Here is a 22383-nt window from a genome sequence, read left to right as displayed (position 1 = left end):
AGCACTTCTGGACGGCAACTGGCGGTGTTGGAGCCCAGGGACGGGTGGAGGAGGAGGAGGTTGGAGGAGGTAGGAGGGATTGCCACACACACAGCAGGGGAACAGCTGACGTTACTGAACCCCAATAACAGAGGAGGGACTGTTGACTGTGCGTACAGCACTTCTGGACGGCAACTGGCGGTGTTGGAGCCCAGGGACGGGTGGAGGAGGAGGAGGTTGGAGGAGGTAGGAGGGATTGCCACACACACAGCAGGGGAACAGCTGACGTTACTGAACCCCAATAACAGAGGAGGGACTGTTGACTGTGCGTACAGCACTTCTGGACGGCAACTGGCGGTGTTGGAGCCCAGGGACGGGTGGAGGAGGAGGAGGTTGGAGGAGGTAGGAGGGATTGCCACACACACAGCAGGGGAACAGCTGACGTTACTGAACCCCAATAACAGAGGAGGGACTGTTGACTGTGCGTACAGCACTTCTGGACGGCAACTGGCGGTGTTGGAGCCCAGGGACGGGTGGAGGAGGAGGAGGTTGGAGGAGGTAGGAGGGATTGCCACACACACAGCAGGGGAACAGCTGACGTTACTGAACCCCAATAACAGAGGAGGGACTGTTGACTGTGCGTACAGCACTTCTGGACGGCAACTGGCGGTGTTGGAGCCCAGGGACGGGTGGAGGAGGAGGAGGTTGGAGGAGGTAGGAGGGATTGCCACACACACAGCAGGGGAACAGCTGACGTTACTGAACCCCAATAACAGAGGAGGGACTGTTGACTGTGCGTACAGCACTTCTGGACGGCAACTGGCGGTGTTGGAGCCCAGGGACAGGTGGAAAAGCAGAGGAACACAATGTAGGCCGAAGCCTGAGAAAGTCGAAAGGGAACCTTTAACCCCCCCCCAAGGCGTTTGTAGCTGAAAGAGCCAGCTTGTGCAGCACAAAAGATGCAAAAGGAAAAGGTGGCTCTTTTCATCATGCTCCTTGCAAACACAGAACTAAACACTTATAAAATGTGTCCCCTGCAACCGTAAAACCGTCCCGGATGGGGGACTTTCCTTCGTAATGTGACGCAGCCCAGCCGTCATTCCTACCCCCCCGGCGCCGCGCACCGGCTCCTCAGCGTTGTTTTATTCCGTCAAGGAGCCTGCGCTGTTATGTTATCCCGTGGCCAGGCACACTTAGCGCTGCCCGTCTTCTGGCATCATTTGGTGTCTGGATGGCTGCGCCTGTGCGGCCGCGCTGGCAGAGAGCCCGCCTCGCAGTGTCTTCTGATTTAATCCCACTGGGGGCCTGGGATCCATGGACATGCGCAGTGCATATCTGAACCTCCACCTCTCACTCATCTCCCTATGGCTTCTTCAGACTGTGCGGTGTCACGGCCGTGGCATGCTGTTAGGGACCAGCTGACACCGAACAGTCTGAAGAAGCCATAGGGAAATGAGTGAGAGGTGGAGGTTCAGATATGCACTGCGCATGTCCATGGATCCCAGGCCCCCAGTGGGATTAAATCAGAAGACACTGCGAGGCGGGCTCTCTGCCAGCGCGGCCGCACAGGCGCAGCCATCCAGACACCAAATGATGCCAGAAGACGGGCAGCGCTAAGTGTGCCTGGCCACGGGATAACATAACAGCGCAGGCTCCAGGACGGAATAAAACAACGCTGAGGAGCCGGTGCGCGGCGCCGGGGGGGTAGGAATGACGGCTGGGCTGCGTCACATTACGAAGTAAAGTCCCACCTCCGGGACGGTTTTACGGTATCAGTGGACACATTTTATAAGTGTTAAGTTCTGCGTGTGCAAGGAGCTAAACAAAAATAGCTACCTTTTCCTTGGGCAGCATTACTGCTGCACAAGGTGGCTCTTTCAGTAACAAACGCCTTGGGGGGGGGGGGACAGATTCCCTTACATTTCAGTTGTTGTGTCAGCGTGGCGGTCGCAGGACACATTGCCGGCTACACAGCTGGGGATCAGCTGACATTACTGAAACCCAATAACACTGGGTCGTATGTTTTGACTGTGCAGACGGCACGTCTGAGCCTCAACTGGCGGTGTTGGAGCCCAGGAATTTAAGTTCAGGTGGTAGAAAGATGAACACAACAGGAGACCTGGATAACGTATACAGTGACCTAATTATTCAATCAGGAGGAGGAGTGGCAAATTCCGGCGAGATCCAGGCCTTGTTCATTTTCAGGAAAGTAAGCCGGTCAACGTTATCGGAGGATAGTCGCATGCGACGGTCAGTTAGTACACCACCTGCAGCACTAAAGACACGTTCCGATAATACACTGGCCGCAGGGCAAGACAGCACCTCCAATGCATACTGGCTTAGCTCTGGCCATGTATCCAGCTTTGAGACCCAAAACTTGAAAGGGGAAGAGCCGTCTGGGAGTACAGCAAGAGGGCAAGACATGTAGTCTGTCACCATCTGACGGAACCGTTGCCTCCTGCTGACTGGAGCCGTCTGTGATGGTGTAGACTTTTGTGGCGGGCACAGAAAACTGTGCCACAGTTCGGCCATACTGGTCTTGCCTTGGGCAGAGGCACTGCTTCTGCTCCCTCTTTGTGCAGAGCCTCCACCACGGCCTGGACGCACTGAGCTGCTTTGGAATGCACTAGCAGCACTTCTCTCAGTTGGAATGGAGAAGATGATGGAATTGACCAGTGTGTCTTGGTACTCCCGCATTTTTCGCTCCCGGTTCAACGGTGTGATGAGGCTTTCTACGTTGTCCCGGTAGCGAGGATCGAGGAGGGTGAACACCCAATAATCAGACATGTTGAGAATGTGGGCGATGCGGCGGTCGTTTCTCAGGCACTGCAGCATGTAATCCACCATGTGCTGCAGACTGCCAACTGCCCAAGAAACGCTGTCCCCTGCTGGAGGCGTGATCTCTGCCCGCTCGTCATCACCCCACCCTCGCTGTACACACTGAGTACTGGACAATTGTGTAACTCCCTCCTCTGGACGGATGTCTTCCTCCTCCATTGACTCCTCCTCATCCTCCTCACAAACGGTCCCCTGCCTACGCGTTTGTGAGGAACCACGTGGCGCTGACTGTCCAGAAGATGATGGAAATGGTGAATCCTCATCCTCCACCTCTTCCACAACATCATCCCTTAGCGCTTGCAGTGATTTTTCAAGCAGGCAGATAAGGGGGACAGTCATGCTGACTAGTGCATCATCTGCACTCGCCATCCGCGTGGAATAATCAAAGGGACGCAAAACCTGGCAGACGTCATTCATAGTGGCCCACTCTGTGGTTGTGAAGTCTGTACGGCGCTGACTGCGACTTTTTTGCGCCTGAAGCAGCTGGTACTCCATTACAGCTTGCTGCTGCTCACACAACCGCTCCAACATATGTAACGTGGAATTCCACCTGGTAGGTAGGTCACATATGATGCGATGTTCCGGCAGGCGGTGTCGGCGCTGCAGAGCCGCAATGCGCGCTTTTGCCGTGCTGGAACGCCGCAAGTGAGCACACTCTAGGCGGACCTTGTGCAGCAGTGCATCAAGATCCGGATAGTCCCTCAAAAAGCTCTGCACGACCAAATTGAGCACATGTGCCAGACATGGGATGTGAGTGAGGTTGCCGAGGCCCAGAGCTGCCACCAGATTTCGGCCATTATCACACACTACCATGCCTGGCTGGAGATTCGCTGGCACAAACCACACATCGCTCTCCTGCTTGATGGCATTCCAGAGCTCCTGCGCTGTGTGGCTACGATTCCCCAAGAAAATTAATTTCAAGACGGCCTGTTGACGTTTGGCCACGGCTGTGCTCATGTCGGTCGTAACAGGTACACGTTCATCACGGGTCCATGTGGAGGTGGACTGTGACGGCTCCTGCAGCGATGATTCTGAGGAACTGGTGTAAGAGGAGGAGTCAATGCGTACAGAATGGATTCCTGCAATCCTTGGAGTGGGCAGGACACGTCCTGCGCCACTCGCACGGTCTGTACCCGGCTCAACGACATTAACCCAATGGGCAGTGAGGGAAAGGTATCGCCCCTGTCCATGTTGACTGGTCCACGCATCGGTGGTGAGGTGGACCTTGCTACTGACGGCGTTCAGTAGCGCGTGTTTTATGTGTCCCTCCACATGCTTCTGCAGGGCAGGGACGGCTTGCCTGCTGAAGTAAAAGCGGCTGGGCACTTTGTACTGTGGGACTGCCAATGACATGAAGTCACGGAAGCTGTCAGTCTCCACCAGCCTGAATGACAGCATTTCCAGTGACAGAAGTTTGGCAATGCCTGCAGTCAGAGCCTGTGCTCGTGGGTGGTTTGACGAGAAAGGCCGCCTTTTCTCCCATGCCTGTACTACCGATGGCTGTAGACTGGGCTGGGAGTGTGTGGATGACTGGGAAAGTGGCGCTGCGGGTGGAATTACAGCGGGTCTCTGGACAACAGGGGCAGAGGTTCTTCCACGGCGATCCTGGGAGGACGCCGAACCAGCTGCGTGTGAGGTAGAGGAAGAGGCAACACGAGCTGAAGAGGTGGTAGCTGCCGCTGTTGGTTGGCCTACCTCTTCAGTGTGTTTTTCTAACTCCGCCGGGTGCCTGTTGCGCACATGTTTCCACATGTTGGAGGTATTGAGGTTGCTGACATTTCGACCTCTTTTGACTTTTTGATGACACACGTTGCATCTGACATAGCAAATGTCATCTGCAACTGTGTCAAAAAAGGACCAGGCACTGCAAGTCTTGGGAGCGCCCTTTTTGGCTTTTGGAAGAGACATGCTCCTAACGGGTGCCAAAGCGGAGGCTGCAGGATCCGCAGTCTTCCCCCTCCCTCTCCCTCTTTGGGCCGTACGGGGAATCTCTTCCTCAGAGCTGCTCCCACCACCTTCCTGTCCCTCACGCCAAGATGGGTCGAGGACCTCATCATCTACACTACCCTCTGCCCCCAACTGCTCCTCCTGGGTAGTCTCAGCAGCAGAGCACGCACCAGTAAGTGGCACCTGAGTGTCATCATCAGCTGATGCGGCCTGCGATGTGGTGACCGGAGCCACTGGCCCACCCGCCTCTTCAGAGGAAGACAGAAAAAGCTGTTGGGCATCACTGCACCCTGCCTCTTCTTCCATTTCTCCAATGCTGCTTGGCTGGCCCCCTGTTTCCAAGCCAAGAGATTCAGAGAACAGAAGTAGAGACGGCTCCTGTCCTGGGCTCTCTGTCTGCCTGGGCAATTTGGCAGGTGGTGAAGAGACAGATGGCTGCTCTCCAGTGCTCTGTGTCTGAGAGGATGTGGCACTAATGGAAGTTGATGCATTAGCTGCCATCCATCCGACAACAGCTTCAATTTGTTCTTCACGCAGCAGCGGTGTACGGCGCTCGGACACAAAGCTTCGCATGAACGACTGTTGCCTGGTGAAAGTGGGTGCTGATGAGTCACCGGTGCCCGCAGCAGGCACAGAATCCCCACGTCCCCTCCCTGCTCCGCGACGGCTCCCACGCCCCCGTGCCTTACTCACTGCCTTCTTCATCTTGGTTGACTGATAAAGATAAGCAGAAAAGTACTAACGGATTTGTGTGCTTATTCCTGAGCAACTCCTCCTAACAGGTATAAGAAGCACTAATTATCTAAAGTGTGGACTAGACACAAATATGAGCTAATGTGGCCTACAGAAATGTAAAGTGGTGTAACTGGTGTGTTTGGTGAACTTTATTATTTATTTATTTTTTGGGGGCTGAACTGACAACAGATAGAGCTGCAGTCACACGGAGACCGTGCAGACAGACGTAAACGGCGCTACAAGGCCCAAAAACCCTCCTCTACTTTATCCTATGTAGTGTTTTTCCACAAATTAGCTGGAGACGGGTGGAAAGACACTAATAGGATTTTTTTGAATAAATTAGCAGCAGACTACACTATTTTGAAAAAAAAGAAAATTGATTTGGCGGTATGACGCAGTGAAAAACCCTGAGCTGGAGACAACCAGGCTATAGCTGCTCACAGATTACAGGGCGAGCTGCAGTCACACGGAGACCGTGCAGACAGCCGTAAACGGCGCTGCAAGGCCCAAAAACCCTCCTCTACTTTATCCTATGTAGTGTTTTTCCACAAATTAGCTGGAGACGGGTGGAAAGACACTAATAGGATTTTTTTAAATTAATTAGCAGCAGACTACACTACTTTGAAAAAAAAGAAAATTGATTTGGCGGTATGACGCAGTGAAAAACCCTGAGCTGGAGACAACCAGGCTACAGCTGCTCACAGATTACAGGGCGAGCTGCAGTCACACGGAGACCGTGCAGACAGCCGTAAACGGCGCTGCAAGGCCCAAAAACCCTCCTCTACTTTATCCTATGTAGTGTTTTTCCACAAATTAGCTGGAGACGGGTGGAAAGACACTAATAGGATTTTTTTAAATTAATTAGCAGCAGACTACACTACTTTGAAAAAAAAGAAAATTGATTTGGCGGTATGACGCAGTGAAAAACCCTGAGCTGGAGACAACCAGGCTACAGCTGCTCACAGATTACAGGGCGAGCTGCAGTCACACGGAGACCGTGCAGACAGCCGTAAACGGCGCTGCAAGGCCCAAAAACCCTCCTCTACTTTATCCTATGTAGTGTTTTTCCACAAATTAGCTGGAGACGGGTGGAAAGACACTAATAGGATTTTTTAAAATTAATTAGCAGCAGACTACACTACTTTGAAAAAAAAGAAAATTGATTTGGCGGTATGACGCAGTGAAAAACCCTGAGCTGGAGACAACCAGGCTACAGCTGCTCACAGATTACAGGGCGAGCTGCAGTCACACGGAGACCGTGCAGACAGCCGTAAACGGCGCTGCAAGGCCCAAAAACCCTCCTCTACTTTATCCTATGTAGTGTTTTTCCACAAATTAGCTGGAGACGGGTGGAAAGACACTAATAGGATTTTTTTGAATAAATTAGCAGCAGACTACACTACTTGGGAAAAAAAAAAAAAAAGGAACAGTATGAGGCAATGAACCACCCTCCCTGAACTGAATACAACCAACTATGGATGGCCTATGTGGCTGCACTCAGACTGGAGACTGGGCTGCACTCACACACACACACACACAGACCCTGCAGATCGCTGTGAAAACAGCGCTACAAGGCAAAAGCAAGGTGAATAGTAGGTGAACACAGCGGTTGCTAAATTAGCCTTTGGAAAGCACAAAGAAGCAAATCGCTATCTCTAAACTGTCCCTCAGTCAGCAAACAGCGTCCTGTCACTAACTGAATTCACAGCAGAGTGATCGCAAAATGGCGCCAGCGACTTTTAAACTGCATCATGACATCATTACACCAGCCAATCACAGCCTTGCCAGTAGTTTCATGCCCTCCATGCTAAACAGGATGTGCCCACACTTGGAATCAATCTCATTGGCTGAATTTCTGCTTTTTGAATCTTAGAACTTCCGATTCCGGTATCCGATACGCGGCAAGTATCGGAATCCCGGTATCGGAATTCCGATACCGCAAGTATCGGCCGATACCCGATACTTGCGGTATCGGAATGCTCAACACTAGTTATCGGGCCACCATCTAGTATATATATATATATATATATACAAATGTACTTACATTTCCTGTGATCTTTTGCAAGACACTTTTTCTCTGGTGTGCAGCAGGCCTCAGGATGTGCGCTGGGGACAGTAATGGCCGAAATCCTGTTTCCTGTCACATGACCACATGGACCTCCCTCAAACGCTATTAAAACGTATGGTTATTTTTGGAAATTTATCAAGATTTGCGTCTGGCTGCGTTTGCCATAGACATCAATGGCAGAATTAACGCTTCCGTTAGTATTGCGTTAGCTTGGCCGGACCCGAAAACGCTGCAAGCCGCGTTCCAAGGTCCGTCAGAAAAAAACGTTATGTGACTAACGCATGCCAAATTTGGCATGCGTCACGATGCGTCAGACAATGCAAGTCATTGCGTTTTCACTACTTAAAAACTTGTCCGTTAGACGGACTCACCTAGCGCAATGTGAACCTAGCCTTACAGTGTATTATGAATGTAAGGCCAAGTTCACACGTTCAGCATTTGGTCAGCATTTCACCTCAGTATTTGGCCGGCGTCACACTTGGCGTAAGACAATACGCCACGTATTATACGTCCGTACTACGGCCATAATACGGAGAAATGTTCCCAAAATAGTGATCCGTAGTCAGGGTGTGTCAGCGTATTTTGCGCATGGCATCCTCCGTATGTAATCCGTATGGCATCCGTACTGCGAGATTTTCGCGCAGGCTTGCAAAACCGACATCTAATGGATTTATGTGCTCAAATGTTCATTAAAACATATATACAGTATATATATATATATATATATATATATATATATATATATATATATATATATATATGTCATTGAGACACATATATATATATTCTGTATTTAGATTTCATTCAGCGCGATATCTGTGAACAGCCGGTAATTCAATTGCCGGCTTTTCATTTCTCCTGCACAAACCCGACAGGATATGAGACATGGTTTACATACAGTAAACCATCTCATATCCCCATTTTTTTTGCATATTCCACACTACTAATGTTAGTAGTGTGTATGTGCAAAATTTCAGCGCTGTAGCTGCTAAAATAAAGGGTTAAATGGCGGAAAAAATTGGCGTGGGCTCCCGCGCAATTTTCTCCGCCAGAATGGTAAAGCCAGTGACTGAGGGCAGATATTAATAGCCAGGAGAGGGTCCATGGTTATTGGCCCCCCCCGTGGCTACAAACATCTGCCCCCAGCCACCCCAGAAAAGGCACATCTGGAAGATGCGCCTATTCTGGCACTTGGCCACTCTCTTCCCACTCCCTGTAGCGGTGGGCTATGGGGTAATGAAGGGTTAATGCCACCTTGCTATTGTAAGGTGACATTAAGCCAGATTAATAATGGAGAGGCGTCAATTATGACACCTATCCATTATTAATCCAATTGTATGAAAGGGTTAAAAAACACACACACATGATTTAAAAGTATTTTAATGCAATAAACACAGCGGTTGTTTTAATAATTTATTGCTCTCTCAATCCATCAGCAACACCCTCTCTTGGAAAAATAATAAACGCACAAGATACATACCCTCAGCTGAACCGTCACGTCCCACAAGGTAATCCATCTGAAGGGGTTAAAATATTTTACAGGCAGGAGCCCTGCAAATGCAGCTGTGCTCCGTGCCTGTAATCCCCGGCGAATGAATGAAATGTAGGTCATTGACCTACATTTCCTTCAGTCGCGGTGATGCGCCCCCTGGTGGATGTCCTCATATGACCTGGAGCGTGGGAAAAAGTTCCCAGGCTGCAGTTCATGAGAACATCCAGCAGGGGCGCATCACCGCGACTCAATGTAAGTATAGATCACTGCTTTCCTTTCAGCACCCGGGCATTACAGGCACGAGCGAGTGGTTTATCGCAGCTCGTGCCTGTAATATTAGTTAACCCCTTCAGATGGATTTCCTCGTTGGATGTGATAGGACATCAGAAGGTATGTATCTTGTGCGTTTATTATTTTTCAAGCGAGGGTGTTGCTGATGGATTGAGAGAGCAATAAATTATTAAAACAACCGCTGTGTTTATTGCATTAAAATACTTTTAAATCATGTGTGTGTGTATTTTTTAACCCTTTCATACAATTGGATTAATAATGGATAGGTGTCATAATTGACGCCTCTCCATTATTAATCTGGCTTAATGTCACCTTACAATAGCAAGGTGACATTAACCCTTCATTACCCCATATCCCACCGCTACAGGGAGTGGGAAGAGAGTGGCCAAGTGCCAGAATAGGCGCATCTTCCAGATGTGCCTTTTCTGGGGTGGCTTGGGGCAGATGTTTGTAGCCAGGGGGGGCCAATAACCATGGACCCTCTCCTGGCTATTAATATCTGCCCTCAGTCACTGGCTTTACCGCTCTGGCGGAGAAAATTGCGTGGGAGCCCACGCCAATTTTTTCCGCAATTTAACCCTTTATTTTAGCAGCTACAGCGCTGAAATTTTGCACATACACACTACTAACATTAGTAGTGTGGAATATGCAAAAAAAAGGGGGATATGAGATGGTTTACTGTATGAAAACCATGTCTCATATCCTGTTGGGTTTGTGCAGGAGAAATGAAAAGCCGGCAATTGAATTACCGACTTTTCACTAACACCGCTGCGTATTTCTCGCAAGTCACACTGCTGGTCCGTGTGGAATCCGTATTTTTCTCGCCCCATAGACTTTCATTGGCGATTTTTTTGCGCAATACGCTGACAAACGCAGCATGCTGCGATTTTGTACGGCCGTAGAAAGCCGTATATTACGGATCCGTAATATACGGCTGATAGGAGCAGCCCCATTGAGAATAATTGTGCCGTATGTTATGCGAGTTTTACGGACGTAGTTTCTGCGCTCTTACGTCCGTAAAACTCGCCAGTGTGACGCCGGCCTTAGTAGGCTGAAACCAGGAAGAAACAGAGGAAAAACATAAGGCTATGTGCCCACGTTGCGGATTAGTGTGCGGAGTTTTCCGCACTGTTTTTGTAAAGTCCGCAGGTAAAACGCACTGCCGTGGATTTGCAGCATTTTTTGTGCAGATTCCACCTGCGTTTTTACACCTGTGGATTCCTATTGAGGAGCAGGTGTAAAACACTGCAGAATCTGCACAAAGAATTGACATGCTGCAGAAAATAAACCACAGCCTTTCTATGCTGCATTTTCCGCAGCATGGGCACTGCGGATTTGGTTTTCCATAGGTTTACATGGTACTGTAAACCGCATGGAAAACAGCTGCCAATTTGCTGCACATCCGCAACCAAATCCCAACGTGTGCACATACCCTAATAGAAACATGTCACCACTTCTGTATTTATCACCCACTCATTATACTGAGCAAATACTGAATGTGTGAACGTGACCTAAGAATAAGGGCTCGCTTGCACTGCCATATATTCTCATGTGAGAGATTCCAGCAAATAATGCTAATGACACTTGTCTCAAGCTCTGTTGGAGATGGTCCTGAGAGTCATCTGAGTGTGATCAGATTCTTTTGCATGAGAATCACAGGTGTGGAGAAGATGGAGAATGTAATCTCTCCATCTTTATTATAATTATACAATTATATAGCACCATTTATTCCATGGCGCTTTACATATGAAAGGGGCAAATATAGACAAGCACAATAAACATTAGCAAAACAAGGCACACACAAGTACAGAAGGAGAGAGGACCCTGCCCGTGAGGGCTCACAGTCTACAGGGGAAGCGTGAGGATACACTAGGAGAGGGTAGAGCTGGTCATGTGGTCGTTCAGCAGACTAAGGGTACCGTCTCACAGTGGCACTTTGGTCGCTACGACGGCACGATCCGTGACGTTCCAGCAATATACATACGATCTCGCTGTGTCTGACACGCTACTGCGATCAGGGACCCCGCTGAGAATCGTACGTCGTAGCAGATAATTTGAAACTTTATTTCGTCGCTGGATCACCCGCTGTCATCGCTGGATCGGTGTGTGTGACACCGATCCAGCGATGTGTTCGCTTGTAACCAGGGTAAACATCGGGTTACTAAGCGCAGGGCCTCGCTTAGTAACCCGATGTTTACCCTGGTTACCATTGTAAATGTAAAAAAAAAAAACGCTACATACTCACCATCTGAGGTCTGTCACGTCCCTCGCCATCAGCTTCCCGCACTGACTGTGAGCGCCGGCCGTAAAGTAAAAGCAGAGCACAGCGGTGACGTCACCGCTGTGCTGTGCTTTACGGCCGGCACTGACACAGTCAGTGCGGGAAGCTGACGGCGAGGGACGTGACAGTCACCGGAATGTGAGTATGTAGTGTTTTTGGGTTTTTTACATTTACAATGGTAACCAGGGTAAACATCGGGTTACTAAGCGCGGCCCTGCACTTAGTAACCCGATGTTTACCCTGGTTACCCGGGTGCTGCAGGGGGACTTCGGCATCGTTGAAGACAGTTTCAACGATGCCGAAGTCGTTCCCCTGATCGTTGGTCGCTGGAGAGAGCTGTCTGTGTGACAGCTCCCCAGCGACCACACAACGACTTACCAATGATCACGGCCAGGTCGTATCGCTGGTCGTGATCGTTGGTAAATCGTTTAGTTTAACGGTACCCTAAGGATCACTGCAGATTGTAGGCTTGTCAGAAGAGGTGGGTCTTCAGGTTCTTTTTGAAGGTTTCCGTGGTAGTCGAGAGTCTGATGTGTTGGGGTAGAGAGTTCCAAAGTATGGGGGAAGCACGGGAGAAGTCTTGGATGCGGTTGTGGGAAGAAGAGATAAGAGGGGAGTAGAGAAGGAGATCTTGAGAGGAACAAAGGTTGCGTGTGGGTAAGTATTGGGAGACCATGTCACAGATGTTTGGAGGAGACAGGTTGTGGATGGCTTTTTATGTCATAGTTAGGGTTTTGAAATGGAGCCTCTGGACAATAGAAAGCCAGTGAAGGCAGAGAGGAGAGGCTGGGGAATAGCGTGGAGACAAGTGGATTAGTCGGGCAGCAGAGTGTAAGATGGATTGGAGGGGTGCCAGAGTGCTAGAGGGGAGGCCAGAGAGTAGGAGGTTGAAGTAATTGTCTTTGTTTTGGCGACATCCGAGTGATGTCAGATGTTTCACACGCACCCATAGCCTTTTATGGGTGGGCATGATCCAATGATCGAATGCTGAATCGACGTGAGAAAAAAATGCAGATCTTCACTGCCCTTTAGTATAATATTGGGATGAGTGCTATCCGATACAACATCCCACAAAAGGTTTACATTGACAGTGCTTATTGTTAGCTTCATAACACCAGTGCTGCAACTGGATTGTGTGTGACCCCAAGGGGTTAATGTACACTAAAGGGTTATACATTTCTACTGGGAAGGTAAATGATAAACAAAACGTATAGTAATGAAAGTTCCAAATATTTGTGTCATGGGCATACAGTAACATTTTATTTAGAGGACATGCACTGAAAGAGAGGTACATTGGCAGAAAGACAAAGTAGCTCTCATTTTGATTAAAGTAATGTCATTTACATATAGAATTGAGGCAATGAAGTAACTGAAGATTCTGTAGCTAGCAGTCAAAATCCAATTCATTTTTTTCTGCTAGGAAACCATTATAATTAACCCTTTAGGCACACAATGTTGGCCTTTAAGGGAATATCTCAAGTAAAGGATTTAATTAAAAATGTGTTTGTAGAAGATAAATAATGGTTTTCGTATACCATACTAATACTGTACTAACAGTAGAAAACATGAATTTAGTCCAGTAAGTCTGTAATTGTCACGGGAGTACTGGGTAGACTAAGGCTGGTTACTCGGGCCCCTGTGATATCCCTCAGGCTAGGGAAACCCTGTCTGTCCCTTATCCAGAAGTTACACTAAAGGTGTGCATGTCTGGGCCACCAGGCCTGACTCTGTCTCCTGTTTCAGCCCTATGCTGAAACCACCACCCGCCACCAAGTGAAGAGACCACACACCAATCCCCACAGAAAGCACAGACAGGGAAAACTGAAAAACGCACCACACCGCAGACACACAGGAATACACTATAATGTGCACAGGGCAAAACAAATACAAATATAGGAAGGAGGAATATGACAAAGGATAATACACCACCAGATACGATATTCCTACAACAAGACCACAACTCCAGACTGGAATCGCTAGGCACAAAGCACAAGCTGTAATCGGTGACGCCCAAAGTCCAGCATGACTATTTAAAGGCCGTGGGCATGACCCAGCCTCCAACCAAATTACCAGCTAGATTAACCCCGAGCAATCTGGATAAAGTCTAGCCGACGCCACTGAGCGTGTAGTGGACGTATGTGGAATTACCGCTGTTTGTCGGACGCCCTAGTGTGAACAGCGTCCGACATGACAGTACCCCGCCTTCTACGAGGGACCCAAGGGCCCTCACGACTTATAGGACCTGGCTTGTCCTTATGGCGGTGGTGAAACATACTGACCAGCCGGTCAGCATGTATGTCCGCGGCTGGTACCCAGGACCTCTCTTCGGGCCCATAACTACGCCAGTGTACCAGGTACTGTAATGTGCGGCGCACTACTCGAGAGTCAACCACCTTGGAGACTTCAAACTCCAAATTGCCATCCACCAAAACTGGAGGTGGCATAGGCGCCGTGTCCACAGAACCCACCACCTTTTTTAATAAAGATCTGTGGAGCACGTTGTGTATTTTGTATACCGTAGGGAGCGCCAAACGGTAGGCTACCGGGTTAATGATAGCGGCAACCCTAAATGGACCAATAAACCTTGGACCCAATTTCAAGGATGGAATCTTGAGTTTTATGTTTTTTGTGGACAACCACACCCAGTCACCCACACTCAGGTCCGGACCTGTCACACGTTTACTGTCAGCCACTCGTTTGTACCTTGCACCTACGTTTAGCAAGTGCTGTTTCACTCTCCTCTGTTGTGAATTAGACTTTTTGGCTCCCTTTTGTGGTCACTAGTGGTATGACTCTGGGATTGTCTTTTTTCTGTTTGGCACTCACCTGGGTCGTTAGTCCAGGGGTGTCGCTATATTAACTTCCTGGATCCTTAGTCCAGTGCCTGGCATCGTTGTAATCAGATCCTTCTGTTGCTCCTGTCTGCTGGTCCTTTCTCTTGCAAAATTAAGCTAAGTCTTGCTTCTTTGTTTTTTGAGTTACTTGCTTTGCTACTATTTTTGTCCAGCTTGTACTAAATGTGATTTCTGACCTTGCTGGAAGCTCTAGGGGGCTGGTGTTCTCCCCCCGGCCGTTAGACGGTTCGGGGGTTCTTGAATATCCAGCGTGGATATTTTAATAGGGTTTTTGCTGACCATATAAGTCATCTTACTATATTCTGCTATTAGCTAGTGGGCCTCTCTTTGCTAAATACATAGCTCATTCTTATGTTTGTCTTTTCCTCTTACCTCACCGTTATTATTTGTTGGGGGCTATTCTATATCTTTGGGGTCATTCCACTGAGGCAAGAAAGGTTTTTCTTTTCCCTTCTAGGGTTAGTTAGTTCTCCGGCTGGCGCGAGACGTCTAGAACCAACGTAGGCACGTTCCCTGGCTACTTCTATTTGTGGTGCTAGGATTAGATATATGGTCAGCCCAGTTACCACTTCCCTATGAGCTGTTTTTTTGTGTTTGCAGACTTGGTATTTATTCCTGAGACCCTCTGCCATTGGGGTCATAACAGTATGCCAGGCCAACATTGAATGTTTAATGCATTGCAGAAGTGGGATATAAGAAAGGAAATTCTGAATTTTTTTTTTTTTTCCTCTCTTCCTCCCCTTTACCTCTGAGTGGCTTGAGCTTGCTGCAGACATGAATGTCCAGACCTTGATTACAAGTGTGGACCAGCTTGCTGCTCGTGTGCAAAGCATACAAGATTTTGTTACCAGTAGTCCTATGTCTGAACCTAAAATACCTATTCCTGAACTGTTTTCTGGAGACCGATTTAAGTTTAGGAATTTCAGGGATAATTGTAAATTGTTTCTATCTCTGAGACCCCGTTCATCTGGAGACTCAGTTCAGCAAGTTAAAATTGTTATCTCTTTTTTACAGGGCGACCCTCAGGATTGGGCTTTCTCGCTAGCGCCAGGAGATCCGGCATTGGCAAATATTGATGCGTTTTTTCTGGCGCTCGGATTGCTTTACAAGGAACCCAATCTTGAGGTTCAGGCAGAAAAAGCCTTGCTGGCTACTTCTCAGGGCCAGGATGAAGCTGAAGTGTATTGCCAAAAATTTCGGAAATGGTCCGTGCTTACTCAGTGGAATGAGTGTGCTCTGGCCGCAAACTTCAGAAATGGCCTTTCTGAAGCCATTAAGAATGTGATGGTGGGTTTCTCCTTTCCTACAAGTCTGAATGATTCCATGGCGCTGGCTATTCAAATTGACCGGCGTTTGCGGGAGCGCAAAACCGCTAATCCTCTGGTGGTGTTGTCTAAACAAACACCTGATTTGATGCAATGTGATAGAATTCAGACCAGAAATGAGCGGAAAAATCATAGACGTCAGAATGGGTTGTGTTTTTACTGTGGTGATTCTACACATGTTATATCAGCATGCTCTAAACGCCTAACAAGGGTTGTTAGTCCTGTCGCCATTGGTAATTTGCAACCTAAATTTATTTTGTCTGTGACTTTAATTTGCTCATTGTCCTCTTACCCTGTTATGGCATTTGTGGATTCAGGTGCTGCCCTGAGTCTTATGGATCTGTCATTTGCCAAGCGCTGTGGTTTTGTTCTTGAGCCGTTGGTTAATCCTATCCCTCTGAGGGGTATTGATGCTACGCCATTGGCGGAAAATAAACCGCAGTTTTGGACACAGGTAACCATGTGCATGACTCCTGAACATCGGGAGGTGATTCGTTTTCTTGTTCTGCATAAAATGCATGATTTGGTCGTTTTGGGTTTGCCATGGTTACAGACTCATAATCCAGTCTTGGATTGGAAGGCAATGTCTGTGTCAAGTTGGGGCTGTCAGGGTATTCATGGTGATTCCCCGCCGGTGTCTATTGCTTCCTCTACTCCTTCGGAAGTTCCTGAGTATTTGTCTGATTATCAGGATGTGTTCAGTGAGTCCAGGTCCAGTGTTCTGCCTCCTCATAGGGACTGTGACTGTGCCATAGATTTGATTCCAGGTAGCAAATTTCCTAAGGGAAGACTATTTAATCTGTCTGTACCTGAGCATACCGCAATGCGTTCGTATATCAAGGAATCTCTGGAGAAGGGGCATATCCGTCCTTCCTCTTCCCCTCTTGGTGCGGGATTCTTTTTGTGGCCAAGAAGAACGGATCTTTGAGACCTTGTATTGACTATCGGCTTTTGAATAAAATCACTGTTAAATTTCAGTATCCTTTGCCTCTGTTGTCAGACTTGTTTGCCCGAATTAAAGGTGCCAAGTGGTTCACCAAGATAGATCTTCGTGGTGCGTACAACCTTGTGCGCATTAAGCGAGGAGATGAATGGAAAACCGCGTTTAATACGCCCGAAGGTCATTTTGAGTACTTGGTGATGCCTTTTGGGCTCTCTAATGCTCCTTCAGTGTTTCAGTCCTTTATGCATGATATTTTCCGGAAGTATCTGGATAAATTTATGATCGTTTATCTGGATGATATTCTGTTTTTTTCTGATGACTGGGACTCGCATGTAGAGCAGGTCAGGATGGTGTTTCAGGTTTTGCGTGAGAATGCTTTATTTGTTAAGGGCTCAAAGTGTCTCTTTGGAGTACAGAAGGTTCCCTTTTTGGGGTTTATTTTTTCCCCTTCTGTGGTGGAGATGGACCCAGTCAAGGTCCGTGCTATTCATGATTGGACTCAACCCACATCAGTTACGAGTCTTCAGAAGTTCTTGGGTTTTGCTAACTTCTACCGTCGTTTTATTGCTAATTTTTCTAGCATTGCTAAACCTTTGACGGATATGACCAAGAAAGGTTCTGATGTTGCTAACTGGGCTCCTGCAGCCGTGGAGGCTTTCCAGGAGTTGAAGCGCCGGTTTACTTCGACGCCTGTTTTGTGCCAGCCTGATGTCTCACTTCCCTTTCAGGTTGAAGTGGATGCTTCTGAGATTGGGGCAGGGGCCGTTTTGTCGCAGAGAGGCCCTGGTTGCTCTGTGATGAGACCTTGTGCCTTTTTCTCGAGGAAGTTTTCGCCTGCTGAGCGGAATTATGATGTTGGCAATCGGGAGTTGTTGGCCATGAAGTGGGCATTTGAGGAGTGGAGTCATTGGCTCGAGGGTGCTAAGCATCGTGTGGTGGTCTTGACTGATCACAAAAATTTGATGTATCTCGAGTCTGCTAAACGCCTGAATCCTAGACAGGCCCGCTGGTCATTGTTTTTCTCCCGTTTTGACTTTGTGGTCTCGTATTTACCGGGTTCAAAGAATGTGAAGGCTGATGCTCTTTCAAGGAGCTTTGTGCCTGACTCTCCGGGAGTCGCAGAACCAGTTGGTATTCTTAAAGAGGGAGTTATCTTGTCAGCCATTTCTCCGGATTTGCGACGTGTGTTGCAGAGATTTCAGGCTGGTAGACCTGACTCTTGTCCACCTGACAGACTGTTTGTTCCTGATAAGTGGACCAGCAGAGTCATTTCCGAGGTTCATTCCTCGGTGTTGGCAGGGCATCCGGGAATTTTTGGCACCAGAGATCTGGTGGCTAGGTCCAGATGGCCTTCCTTGTCACGGGATGTGCGGTCGTTTGTGCAGTCCTGTGGGACTTGTGCTCGAGCTAAGCCTTGCTGTTCGCGTGCCAGCGGGTTGCTCTTGCCCTTGCCTGTCCCGAAGAGGCCTTGGACACACATTTCCATGGGTTTAATTTCAGATCTCCCGGTGTCTCAGGGCATGTCTGTCATCTGGGTGGTATGTGATCGCTTTTCTAAGATGGTCCATTTGGTACCTTTGCCTAAGCTGCCTTCCTCTTCCGATCTGGTTCCTGTGTTCTTTCAGAATGTGGTTCGTTTACACGGCATTCCTGAGAATATTGTGTCTGACAGAGGATCCCAGTTTGTTTCCAGGTTCTGGCGATCCTTTTGTGCTAGGATGGGCATTGAGTTTTCGTCTGCCTTTCATCCTCAGACTAATGGACAAACGGAGCGAACTAATCAGACTCTGGAGGCTTATTTGAGGTGTTTTGTTTCTGCGGATCAGGATGATTGGGTGACCTTCTTGCCGTTGGCTGAGTTTGCCCTTAATAATCGGGCTAGTTCCGCTACATTGGTTTTGCCATTTTTCTGCAACTCTGGTTTCCATCCTCGTTTTTCCTCGGGACATGTGGAGCCTTCTGACTGTCCTGGGGTAGATTCTGTGGTGGATAGGTTGCAGCAGATCTGGAATCATGTGGTGGACAACTTAAAGTTGTCACAAGAGAAGGCTCAGCGTTTTGCCAACCGCTGCCGCGGTGTGGGTCCCCGACTTCGTGTTGGGGATTTGGTATGGCTGTCTTCTCGATTTGTTCCTATGAAGGTCTCCTCTCCTAAATTTAAGCCTCGCTTCATCGGTCCTTACAAGATATTGGAAATCCTTAATCCTGTGTCCTTTCGCTTGGATCTTCCTGTGTCGTTTGCCATTCACAACGTGTTCCATAGGTCTTTGTTGCGGCGGTACGTTGTACCTGTGGTTCCTTCTGTTGAGCCTCCTGCTCCGGTGTTGGTTGAGGGCGAGTTGGAGTACGTGGTGGAGAAGATCTTGGATTCTCGTCTCTCCAGGCGGAGGCTTCAGTATCTGGTCAAGTGGAAGGGCTATGGTCAGGAGGATAATTCCTGGGTGGTTGCCTCTGATGTGCATGCGGCCGATTTAGTTCGTGCCTTTCACGCTGCTCATCCTGATCGCCCTGGTGGTCTTGGTGAGGGTTCGGTGACCCCTCCTTAAAGGGGGGGTACTGTTGTGAATTAGACTTTTTGGCTCCCTCTTGTGGTCACTAGTGGTATGACTCTGGGATTGTCTTTTTTCTGTTTGGCACTCACCTGGGTCGTTAGTCCAGGGGTGTCGCTATATTAACTTCTTGGATCCTTAGTCCAGTGCCTGGCATCGTTGTAATCAGATCCTTCTGTTGCTCCTGTCTGCTGGTCCTGGCTCTTGCAAAATTAAGCTAAGTCTTGCTTCTTTGTTTTTTGAGTTACTTGCTTTGCTACTATTTTTGTCCAGCTTGTACTAAATGTGATTTCTGACCTTGCTGGAAGCTCTAGGGGGCTGGTGTTCTCCCCCCGGCCGTTAGACGGTTCGGGGGTTCTTGAATATCCAGCGTGGATATTTTAATAGGGTTTTTGCTGACCATATAAGTCATCTTACTATATTCTGCTATTAGCTAGTGGGCCTCTCTTTGCTAAATACATAGCTCATTCTTATGTTTGTCTTTTCCTCTTACCTCACCGTTATTATTTGTTGGGGGCTATTCTATATCTTTGGGGTCATTCCACTGAGGCAAGAAAGGTTTTTCTTTTCCCTTCTAGGGTTAGTTAGTTCTCCGGCTGGCGCGAGACGTCTAGAACCAACGTAGGCACGTTCCCCGGCTACTTCTATTTGTGGTGCTAGGATTAGATATATGGTCAGCCCAGTTACCACTTCCCTATGAGCTGTTTTTTTGTGTTTGCAGACTTGGTATTTATTCTTGAGACCCTCTGCCATTGGGGTCATAACACTCGTCCACACGAATGCCAGTTGTGCTCCTAACTGGTCCTCCTCCGGGATGCCAGTAGAACCACCCTGACGCAGAGTACAAAACTGAGGATGGAGCCTGTAAACACAAAAGAACGGGGACTCCCCAAAAAAAGAACGGGGACTCCCCAGACGATTCCTGACGGTGATTATTTATAGCAAACTCAGCCAAAGGAATGAACGTCGACCATTCCTCCTGATTGTCAGAAACAAAACAGCATAAGTACTGCTCCAAATTCTGGTTCATATGCTCGGTCTGACCATTTGACTGAGGATTAAACGCAGAAGAATGCGACAACTTGATCCTCAGCCGTGAGCAAAAAGCTTTCCAAAATTTTGCCACAAACTGAGTACCCCTATCAGACACGATGTCAGACGGAACCCCGTGAAGTCTGACCACCTCCTGCACAAATACCTGAGCCAGAATCTTAGCGTTAGGCAACGAAGGCAAGGACACAAAGTGCGACATCTTTGAGAACCGATCAATAACCACCAGAATGACCGTGTTCCCAGCAGAGGAGGGCAAATCTGTGATAAAATCCATGGAAATCTCCGTACATGGCCTACTGGGTACCCCGAGAGGATGTAGTGTGCCAGCAGGACGGGAGCGGGACGTCTTAGCCCTAGCGCACATGGTACATGCTGATACGTACAAGACCACGTTCTGTAGGCTTTAGGGCCACCAAAACCGACGCGACACCAACTCCAAGGTACCCCTAACCCTTGGATGGCCAGCCAGGACAGCATCATGATGCTCACCCAACACCTTTAGGCGAAGATGGAGCGGTACAAATGATTTATTAATGGGAAGCTCTGTTGGTACCTCCTCCTGAGCCTCGGCAATCTCAGCCTCAACTTCGGTTGTGAGAGCCAAGACCACTACACCCTTTTGGAGGATGGGTACCGGATCTTCCCGAGGTTCTCCCCAGAAAACACCTGGACAAAGCATCCGCCTTAGTGTTCTTAGACCCAGGTCGGTACTAACAAAAAAGTTGAACTGCATGAAAAACAATGCCCAGTGAGCCTGCCTGGGGGACAGATGCTTGGCTGACTCCAAATACAGCAGATTTTTGTGGTCGGTGATAACTGTAACCAGATGGACCGACCCCTCCAAAAAGTGTCGCCATTCCTCAAAAGCCAACTTGATAGCCAACAACTCCCTGTTGCCGATATCGTAATTACGTTCGGCGGGCGACAGCTTTTTGGAAAAGTAGGCGCATGGACGCAACTCGCCCAAGGATGAGCCTTGTGACAGCACTGCCCCCACTCCAAACTCAGATGCATCGACTTCCACGGTAAATGGTTTTGATACATCCGGTTGCACCAGAATGGGGGCCAAAGCAAAACTGTTCTTCAGAAATTCAAATGCGCTCACAGCAGCCTGAGGCCAGGCGGAGAAATTGGTACCCTTTTTCGTCATGTCAGTAAGCGGTTTAGCAATGGTAGAAAAATCCTTGATAAACTTTCTATAATAGTTGGAAAACCCAAGGAAACGCTGGAGTGCTTTTAGGTTATCAGGCCATTCCCAATGCAGCACCGCTTGCACCTTAGCGGCATCCATTTTAAACCCTAAAGCAGACACAATATAACCCAAGAAAGGCAACTCCTGAACCGAAAAAACACATTTCTCAAGTTTAGCATAGAGCTTATTTTCCCTGAGTAGCTGTAATACCTGCCTCACATGCTCTAAATGAGTATCACGGTCGCATGAATAAATGAGAATGTCATCTAGGTACACACTAACGAATTTCCCCAGAACATGCAAGAATACATCATTTATGAAATGTTGAAAAACTGCAGGCGGGTTTGTCAACCCAAATGGCATCACCAAATTTTCAAAATGACCCTCAGGAGTAAGGTTGAGCGACTTTTACTTTTTCAGGATCGAGTCGGGTTTCGCGAAACCCGACTTTGTCAAAAGTTGGGTCAGGTGAAATCGGCCGATCATTGCGAAAAGTCGGGGGCCGACTGAAACACGAAACCCAATGCAAGTCAATGGGGAATAAAAGTCGGCAGTGAGTGGAGGACAGGAAAACACCTACCGAGCCCATTTTAATGTCAAAAACATCAATTATTGTTACTTAAGCTTGTCAATCTTAATTTACCTTATAATAATAGTTAGCCATTGAAAATTTGGGGGTAATTTGGCAACAGTTGTGGGGGGAGTAGGGCTGGCTCAAGTTTTTCGTGGGCCCAGGAAACGCGGACTATGTCACGGCAGTGGAGCAGGGAGAGGTAAGTATTTCAATTTTGCAAGTGCTGTGATCATGAGCAAGCAGGGGGGGCACACTCGTTCG

Source organism: Ranitomeya variabilis, chromosome 3 (genome assembly GCF_051348905.1).
Source record: "Ranitomeya variabilis isolate aRanVar5 chromosome 3, aRanVar5.hap1, whole genome shotgun sequence".
Lineage (NCBI taxonomy): Eukaryota > Metazoa > Chordata > Amphibia > Anura > Dendrobatidae > Ranitomeya > Ranitomeya variabilis.
Note: the sequence above shows the minus strand (reverse complement) of the source record.